Raw genomic sequence first — 8854 nt, 5'->3', positions numbered from 1 at the left:
CTATGGGGCAGCACGATGTGCTGCCCGGATACAGAATTGCAGACCCGCACTTCCGGGTCTGCAATTCCGTTCCCGAAAAATATAGAACACGTCCTATTCTTCTTGTCCGCAATTGCGGACAAGATTAGGCATTTTCTATTAAGTGCCGGCGATGTGCGGTCCGCAAAATGTGGAACGCACATCGCCGATGTCCATATTTGGCGGGTCCGTGGATCCGCAAAACACACACGGACGTGTGAATGGAGCCTTAGTTTGTCTTCAGTATTTTAGGTATTGGAAACAGGTGATGTTTTTGCATTATGACTATTCCTAATTTCACTAAGTAGTTCTTGTTAGCATGGACATTTCTATATAGAGATTGCAGCCATGGTCCTGGAACAAGAACTCTGATCTTAAGTGGGTTCAGTTTCGATTACAGTCACCATCCTGGGACGGGCTATCTACTGACATACTATATAATAGTCACATGCTGTGATGCTGTACTACTATCTATACTGAAGAGACATGCCAACATCGAAGTTATTTAGGAAAGCTGCCCCACAGGGCTAGCCGCCTATCTAATGCCAATTTGGTATAGTAGAGGATCATCTGGTGTAGTGAGAAGGTGAAAGATCACCAGGGAAGAGCGCTAGGTGATCTGGGGGCAGACCAAGATATTCAGTACAAGTGGCATTCTGGAAACTATATCAGGAACTCAAAATACACACAAAAATACAGTATAGAATCAGAACAAATGTAATATGTCAATGTTTTTATTATCTTGTATCAAACATTTGGCACCAGTGCCTATTTGTCATAAAATGTAAACAAACACCAACAAAATGCTGCAAACACAAATAATTAGATACAAAAAGTATGGATGAAACTACTTTAAGTGTTGCTTTATAGATTTTTAATGGAATTTTTTTTGCACTTTTAACGATGTTTTTACACCTATACTTTTTAATGCTGCTTCTTACAGCTGAAACTCTATGGGAAACACACCAGAACTAGGCCATCTTCCAGTCATGCGCCCTCTGTGTGTTGATGCGCTGGAGATGGAGGCGAAAGAGATGAAGAGAAAGCCTTCTTTAGATATTTGGGCTTTGGCTAAAGCTGTAATAAAAAGGTCTGTTGCATTCCTTACCAGAAATGGTGGAAAAGTTTCTGCAAAAAAAGATTAAACAGGAAGTAGAAGAAAATAAAATACAATTAGACAAGATGGAGGAATTTAAACATATGTTATTATCTATGTGAGACGAACTGGAATCCTTAAATGTAAAGTTGCATGAAGTCAATAAAGCAAATAAGGAAATTAAAGGAAAAGTAGATGATTTGAAAAATTGGACAAGGAGAAATAATGTAAGGAGAAAAGATGTTCCATAAATATATAATAACCCCCTGAAGGATTTGGTCGCTGTTCAGAATCCCAAGAAATTGGGATTGGATAAAGTTCTTAAAATTGAGCAAGCTCATAAATTAAGCCCATTAGGAGATATCCAGGACGGGAAACGGCCAAGAACAGCGATAGTGAAGTTGATGGATTAAAGAGATAAAGAATCACTATTAAAGGCATGCAGACAACCTAAGGAGATGCTGATTGAGGACAAAAAACTTGATCTTTTCAGACTATAAAATTTTGGTCTCAAAGAGGAAGAGCATTTTCTGATCTGTGCTCATTTTTGGTTGATAAAAATATTACATTTGCTCTCTAAACTCCGACACTACTGAATATTTTTAAGAAAAATGGTTCTGTTATTTCCTTTAACGTGAAAGAGGAGGCTAAGAATGTTTTTTGGAGGATATCTGTGATTATGGTGGTTACAATCCGATATTTAATGTATACCTAAATGGGTTGGGGAGGGGATAGGGAAAGAAGTTATTTTTTATGGAAGGTATAATATACACTAGGAGATTAACTGAAATGAATAATAGATATTAGTTCTACTACTAATATACATGATATACAGTATTTTTTAGTTTTTTTTGTTCTTTTCTTTTATCTCGCTCTCTTTGTTATATCTCATTCTCCTTATAAATTAGGGGATTTCTTTATAGAAGGCATTTGTTATGTAATAAATGTATTTTGAGACGATTGAAGATTACACCTTGGGGGTTAAGAAAATGTATATTAAATAGCAAAAATGATGGGGGGCACTCCAAATTCAGGAAATGACAAACAGCGCTATCAAAATATATCAAATATTTAATATGGTGGACCAGTTAATACAATGTCAACAATAAAATCATATATGCAATAAAACGGTGTCTCAGATAAATCTGGACATTGGATGAATGTAGTCCCAATATAACCTCTAATCACAGATAATTGCAAGGGATGACGGTAATATGTGGATGCCAGTCCTTGTCTGTAGCCCAGCGGTGGGCTCCAATAGAGCCAGATGGAAAGACAAACTGTTTCAACCTCTTGCCGGCAATGCTGTATCAGCAATATATAATGTCCTAACCTTTAATATACCTTAATGTATATTAACCGCTTTACGTCCGCCCATAGGATATAAACGTCCTATGGGTGGACCTCTATTTCTGAAAGTACGTTCTAAAACGTCCTTTCAGAAATAGCAGCTGCACGCTAATCGTGCAGCTGCTGATCGGGTTGCCCGCTGTCAGTGACAGCAGGGCAACCCTAAGACAAGGCAGGGACAGTTCCCAGGTGTCCCTGCCTTCTGGATTGCCGCAGACACAGCGCTCACCGAGCACTGTGTATGCAGAGAAGGAAGCGCTATGCGCTTCCTGTTTCGGCGGTCATGTGACCGCCGTGACCGGAGAGTGCAGGAGCTGTGTGAGGTCTCTCAGAGACCTCGATCAGCCCTGCTCTGAGGCTGTACAGCGCTGGATTGCTGCTGTACAGACTCTCTAGGGGGTGCATTTCTTCTGTAACTGGGGCTACCATGTCCCAGGTAAGGAATGTCCCCAGGTAAGGAATGTCCCCAGGTAAGGAATGAAAAAAAAAAGTTAAAAATAGAAAAAATAAAATAAAATAGACATATTTGGTATTGCCGCGTCCGTAGAAACCAGCTCTATAAAAATATCACATGACCTAACCCCTCGGGTGAACACCGTAAAAAAAAAAAAAAAAAAAAAAAAAAAAAAAACGGTGTCAAAACAAGCAATTTTTGTCACCTTGCATCACAAAAGGTGCAACACCAAGTGATCAAAAACGCGTATGTCCCACAAAATAGTACCAATAAAACCGTCACCTCATACCGCAAAAAATGAGCCCCTACATAAGAAAATCTCTCAAAAAATTAAAAAAAACAATAGCTCTCAGAATATGGACACATTAAAACATAATTTTTTTGTTTCAAAAATGCTATTGTGTAAAACTTTAATAAATAAGAAAAAGTATACATATTAGGTATCGCCACGTCCGTAACAATCTGCTCTATAAAAATGTCACTTGACTGAACCCCTCAGGTGAACGCTGTAAAAATAAATACATAGAAACTGTGCTAAAACAACCAATTTTTTGGTCACCTTGCCCCATAAAGTGTTATAATGAATGATCAAAAAATCATATATACCCAAAAATAGTACTAATAAAACTGGCACCTTATCCCCTAGTTTCCAAAATGGGGTCACTTCTTGGGAGTTTCTACTGTAAGGGTGCATCAGGGGGCTTCAAATGAGACATGGCATCTAAAAACCATGTGGAGTTCCTTTTCTTCTGCGCCCTGCCGTGTGCCCATACAGCAGTTTATGACCACATGTGGGGTGTTTCTGTAAACCGCAGAATCTGGGTAATAAATATTGAGTTTTGTTTGGCTGTTAACCATCAATGTGTTAAAGAAAAAAATTGATTAAAATGGAAAATCTGCCAAAAAAGTGAAATTTAAAAATTTGATCTCCATTTTCCTTTAATTCTTGTGGAACGCCTAAAGGGTTAACAAAGTTTGTAAAATCGGTTTTGAATACCTTGAGGGGTGTAGTTTCTACAATGGGGTCATTTATGGGGGTATCCACTATGTAGGCCCCACAAAGTGACTTCAGACCTGAACTGGTCCTTAAAAAGTGGGTTTTGGCAATCTTCTTAATAATTTGAAGAATTGCTTCTAAACTTCTAAGCCTTCTAACGTCCTAAAAAAATAAAATGACATTTCCAAAATGATGCCAACATAAAGTAGACATATGGGGAATGTTAAATAATAAATAAGGGGTTGGGTCAGCACAACCTGCCTGTAGGTGCAGATCGCTATGGCGAAATACATATACAAACGGAAAATGCAAATGTGATCGCACACTACATCCAGCACTCTGCCCTCCATGCTGGATGAGACATTGGTTTATATTTTGGCCAAAGCATAGTAAGCCACTCACCGCATCAAGGCTGTCTCATGAGTGGTCCCTAACTCTTGTTCCTACCTGTTCATGGGCCATGACAGCCACATAAAATCCAGGGAATGCAGGTCAGCATGGATTTTATGTGGCTGTCATGGCCCATGAACAGGTAGGAACAAGAGTTAGGGACCACTCATGAGACAGCCTTGACGCGGTGAGTGGCTTACTATGCTTTGGCCAAAATATAAACCAATGTCTCATCCAGCATGGAGGGCAGAGTGCTGGATGTAGTGTGCGATCACATTTGCATTTTCCGTTTGTATATGTATTTCGCCATAGCGATCTGCACCTACAGGCAGGTTGTGCTGACCCAACCCCTTATTCTTTTCTTTGTAGTATATATTGGAGGCGTGGCGATCTCCTTGGAGTCATTGCACACCTGACCAGTTAATCTGTCCTTGAGGCTGGTTTTAAAGTCAGTATAAAACTGAGTCTGCTTGTATAGAACCTACCATTAGCCATTTGGCTCCAGGAGAAGTATATGGTGGGTTCAGCATGCATGTTGGTACTTGCATCCCTGGATCCGATGAAAGCTGTAATGGCACCGGACGGGGTTACAAGCAAAGTGTACTTGGCTTGCATGCTGACCTGCATTCCCTGGATTTTATGTGGCTGTCATGGCCCATGAACAGGTAGGAACAAGAGTTAGGGACCACTCATGAGACAGCCTTGACGCGGTGAGTGGCTTACTATGCTTTGGCCAAAATATAAACCAATGTCTCATCCAGCATGGAGGGCAGAGTGCTGGATGTAGTGTGCGATCACATTTGCATTTTCCGTTAAATAATAAATATTTTATGAGGTATCACTTTCTGTTTTAAAAGCAGAGAAATTGAAATTTAGAAAATTGCGAATTTTTCAAATTTTTGGGTAAATTTGGGATTTTTTTCATAAATAAAGGTGAAATATTTTGACTCAAATTTATGACTATCATGAAGTACAATGTGTCACGAGAAAACAATCTCTGAATGACTTGGATAAATAAAGGCGTTCCAAAGTTATTACCACATAAAGTGAGATATGTCAGTTTTGCAAAATTTGGCCTGGTCAGGAAGGGGGCAAATGGCCCAGATGGCAAGTGGTTAAAGGTTAATGTAGTACCCACAACTCTGGGTGATGCTAAAGAACTTGTGTGAATATGGGAACTTTTGAAAATAAGTGTGATTATTTTCAATAAGTATTATATTTAATATTTATATTTAATAATCCAGATGAGGAATTGTTTGTGTCTTTAGAGAAACGTTTTAACTTACACTAATCACAATTTATGCTGTTGGCGGGAGATTTAACGGCGCAGATGTCCGTGACTTAAGGACCAGCGCAGTACATGTACGGCGCTGTGATAGGGCGGGTGCAGGAGATGAGCCCGCCCGATCCGCAGCAGGGGTCCGGCAGTCACTGATAGCCGGTCCCCTGCTGCATGCGCCGGCATCGGTGAAATCACCGATGCCCGCACATTAACCCCTGATGTGCTGCGGTCAGCGCTGACCGCGGCACATGCAATGTCCTTACGGGTATCAGAGTTGCCATCGGGTCCCCGATGGCATTAAAGGCAGCTCGATGGCTTCCTTAGGCATCGTGGATGCCATCCGGGAGAGCCTGTGAGATCTAGCCCCCTGGATTCTCACAGGTAAGCAGGCTGTAAGTGTATTACACTGTGTAATACACTTACATCCAATGCATGACAATACAGAAGTATTGTCATACATTGTAAAGGGGATCAGACCCCCAAAAGTTGAAGTCTAGGAGTGGGACAAAAAAAAATAAAAAATCCTTTTGGCAAAATAAAAAGGGAAAAAAAAAATTGTAAATAGGGGAAAAAATAAAAGTACACATATTAGGTATCGCCGCATCCGTATCGATCGGCTCTATAAAACTGACACATGACATAACCCCTCAGGTAACACCATAAAAAATACTGCTAAATAAACAATTTTTTGGTCACCTTACATCACTAAATGTGCAACACGAAGCGATCAAAAAGGCATATACCCCCTAAAATAGTACCAATCTGTCACCTCATCCCGCAAAAAATTAGCTCCTACACAAGACAATCGCCCCCCAAAAAAAAAAAAAACTATGGCTCAGAATATGGAGACACTAAAACATAGTTTTTTTGGTTTAAAAAAATCCTGCTATTGTGTAAAACTTAAGTAAAAAATAAAAGTAGACATATTAGGTATCGCCGTGTCCGGAATAACCGGCTCTATATAAATATCACATGACCTAACCCCTCAGGTGAATACCGTAAAAAAATAAAAATAAATAAACAAAAAGGGTGTCAAAAAAGCCATTTATTGTCACCTTACATCACAAATAATGTAATAGCAAGCGATTAAAAAGTCATATGCACCCTGTAATAGTACCAATCAAAACGTCATCTCATCCCGAAAAAAATGAGCCCCTACACAAGACAGTCACCCAAAAAATAAATAAAACAGAATGTGGAGATACAAATAAAAAAATTTTTTTTATTCCAAAATGCTTTGTTATGTAAAATACATATTTGGTATTGTCGCGTCCATAACAACCTGCTCTATAAAAAAAAAACTACATGATCTAATCTGTCAGATGAATGTTGTAAATAACAAAAAATAAAAACAGTGCCAAAAAAAACCAAAAATCATATGTACACTAATATAGTACCAACAAAACTGCCACCTTATCCCATAGTTTCCAAAATAGGGTCACTTTTTTGGAGTTTCTGGAAGGGTGCATCAGGAGGGCTCTAAATGGGACATGGTGTCAAAAACCAGTCCAGCAAAATCTGCCTTCCAAAAACTATATGGCGTTCCTTTCCTTCTGTGCAATGCCATGTGCCGTACAATAGTTTACGACCACATATGGGGTGTCTCTGTAAACTACAGAATCAGGGCCATAAATATTGAGTTTTGTTTGCCTGTTAACCCTTTCTTTGTAACTGGAAAAAATGGATTCAAATGGAAAATCTGACAAAAAAGTGAACATTTTTCATTAATTCTTGTGGAACACCTAAAGGGTTAAAAAAGTTTGTAAAATCAGTTTTGAATACCTTGAGGGGTGTAGTTTCCAAAATGGGGTAAGTTTTTGGTGGTTTCTATTATGTAAGCCTCACAAAGTGACTTCAGTGGGTTTTGGACATTTTCTGAAAAATTTCAATATTTGCTTCTAAACTTCTAAGCCTTCTAACGTCCCCGAAAAATAAAATGGCATTCACAAAATGATCCAAACATGAAGTAGACATATGGGAAATGTAAAGTAATAACTATTTTTGGAGGTATTACTATCTATTATAAAAGTAGAGAAATAGAAATAGGTCCTTAAGGTGAAAAAGGGCAGGGTCCTGAAGGGGTTAAATTCGGTAGGGAATATTAACCCTTTGAGTAGTAGAACTTTTTCATTTTTGCATCTTCATTTTCTTCCCTCCCTTCACAGACCCATAATCTTTATTTTTTCGTTCACATAGCCGTATAAGAGCTTGTTTTTCGTGGGACACGTTGCACTTTCTAATGCCACCATTTAATATGGTATACAACATATGGGAAATCGTAAAAATATTTCAAATGGCAAGTGGTAAAACTGACCTGTGCCCTTCATTCTCTAGGTAGGTTTTATATTATTATTACTACAAATATTCAAATTCTATAAGTTTCCTTGTGTTTTCATACTGGAAAAAAAAAAGTTAAACTAAAACAAATATTTTTTTCTTAACCATATTCTGACCCCCAGTATTTTTTGGATTTTTTTAAATAATTTTGTCTACTGAGCTGTTTGGGGTCTCATTTTTGTCAGACAATCTGTGTGTTTTATTGATACCTTTTTGGAGTGTGACTTTTCAATCAAATTCTATTCAATAAAAGCATCCGAAAAAGCCCACACTATGAAAATATAAAATCAAAATGACGGTTTCACCATTTTCTCATTGATTCACTTACCTAATAAAATATAATAGTTACACACACTCTAAAATGGTATCTGTAAAAACTAAAGATGATCCTATAAAAAAAATGAGCCCACACAGACATAAATATAACAAAATTTGCTGGGGTCAGAATATGGCAATGTAAAATAAATAAATATATATATATATATATATATATATATATATATATATATATATAAAAAATGTGGCATCATACTGACCCAAAGAATGAAAGACACAAGTCAGTTTTGCCTTATAGGGAATGCCGTAGGGACAAAACCTGTAAAACCGTGACGGAATTGTATTTCTTTCTAATTCCACCTCATTTGGGAAATAGTAGCATTACAAATTAAAACTTGTTCTACAAAAAACAAGCCTTTATGCGGCTAGGTGAAATGAAATATAAAAAAAAGTTATGGCTAACATGTAGCACTTGGACATAAATGTATAAAAATTTGAGATTTGCATGTTTTCTGCAGCCTCTGCATGGATATTGTAATAAAGGTATTGTCACCGTACAAACTATCAATTTGTCCAAACATCCAACAAAACAGTTTTAGATCAGGGTAGCATCTGGCGGGAGATACAGCCTTTCAAAATGTTGCAAAAAAGTTG

The sequence above is a fragment of the Bufo bufo genome, chromosome 3 (genome assembly GCF_905171765.1).
Source record: "Bufo bufo chromosome 3, aBufBuf1.1, whole genome shotgun sequence".
NCBI classification, from domain to species: Eukaryota; Metazoa; Chordata; class Amphibia; order Anura; family Bufonidae; genus Bufo; species Bufo bufo.
Note: the sequence above shows the minus strand (reverse complement) of the source record.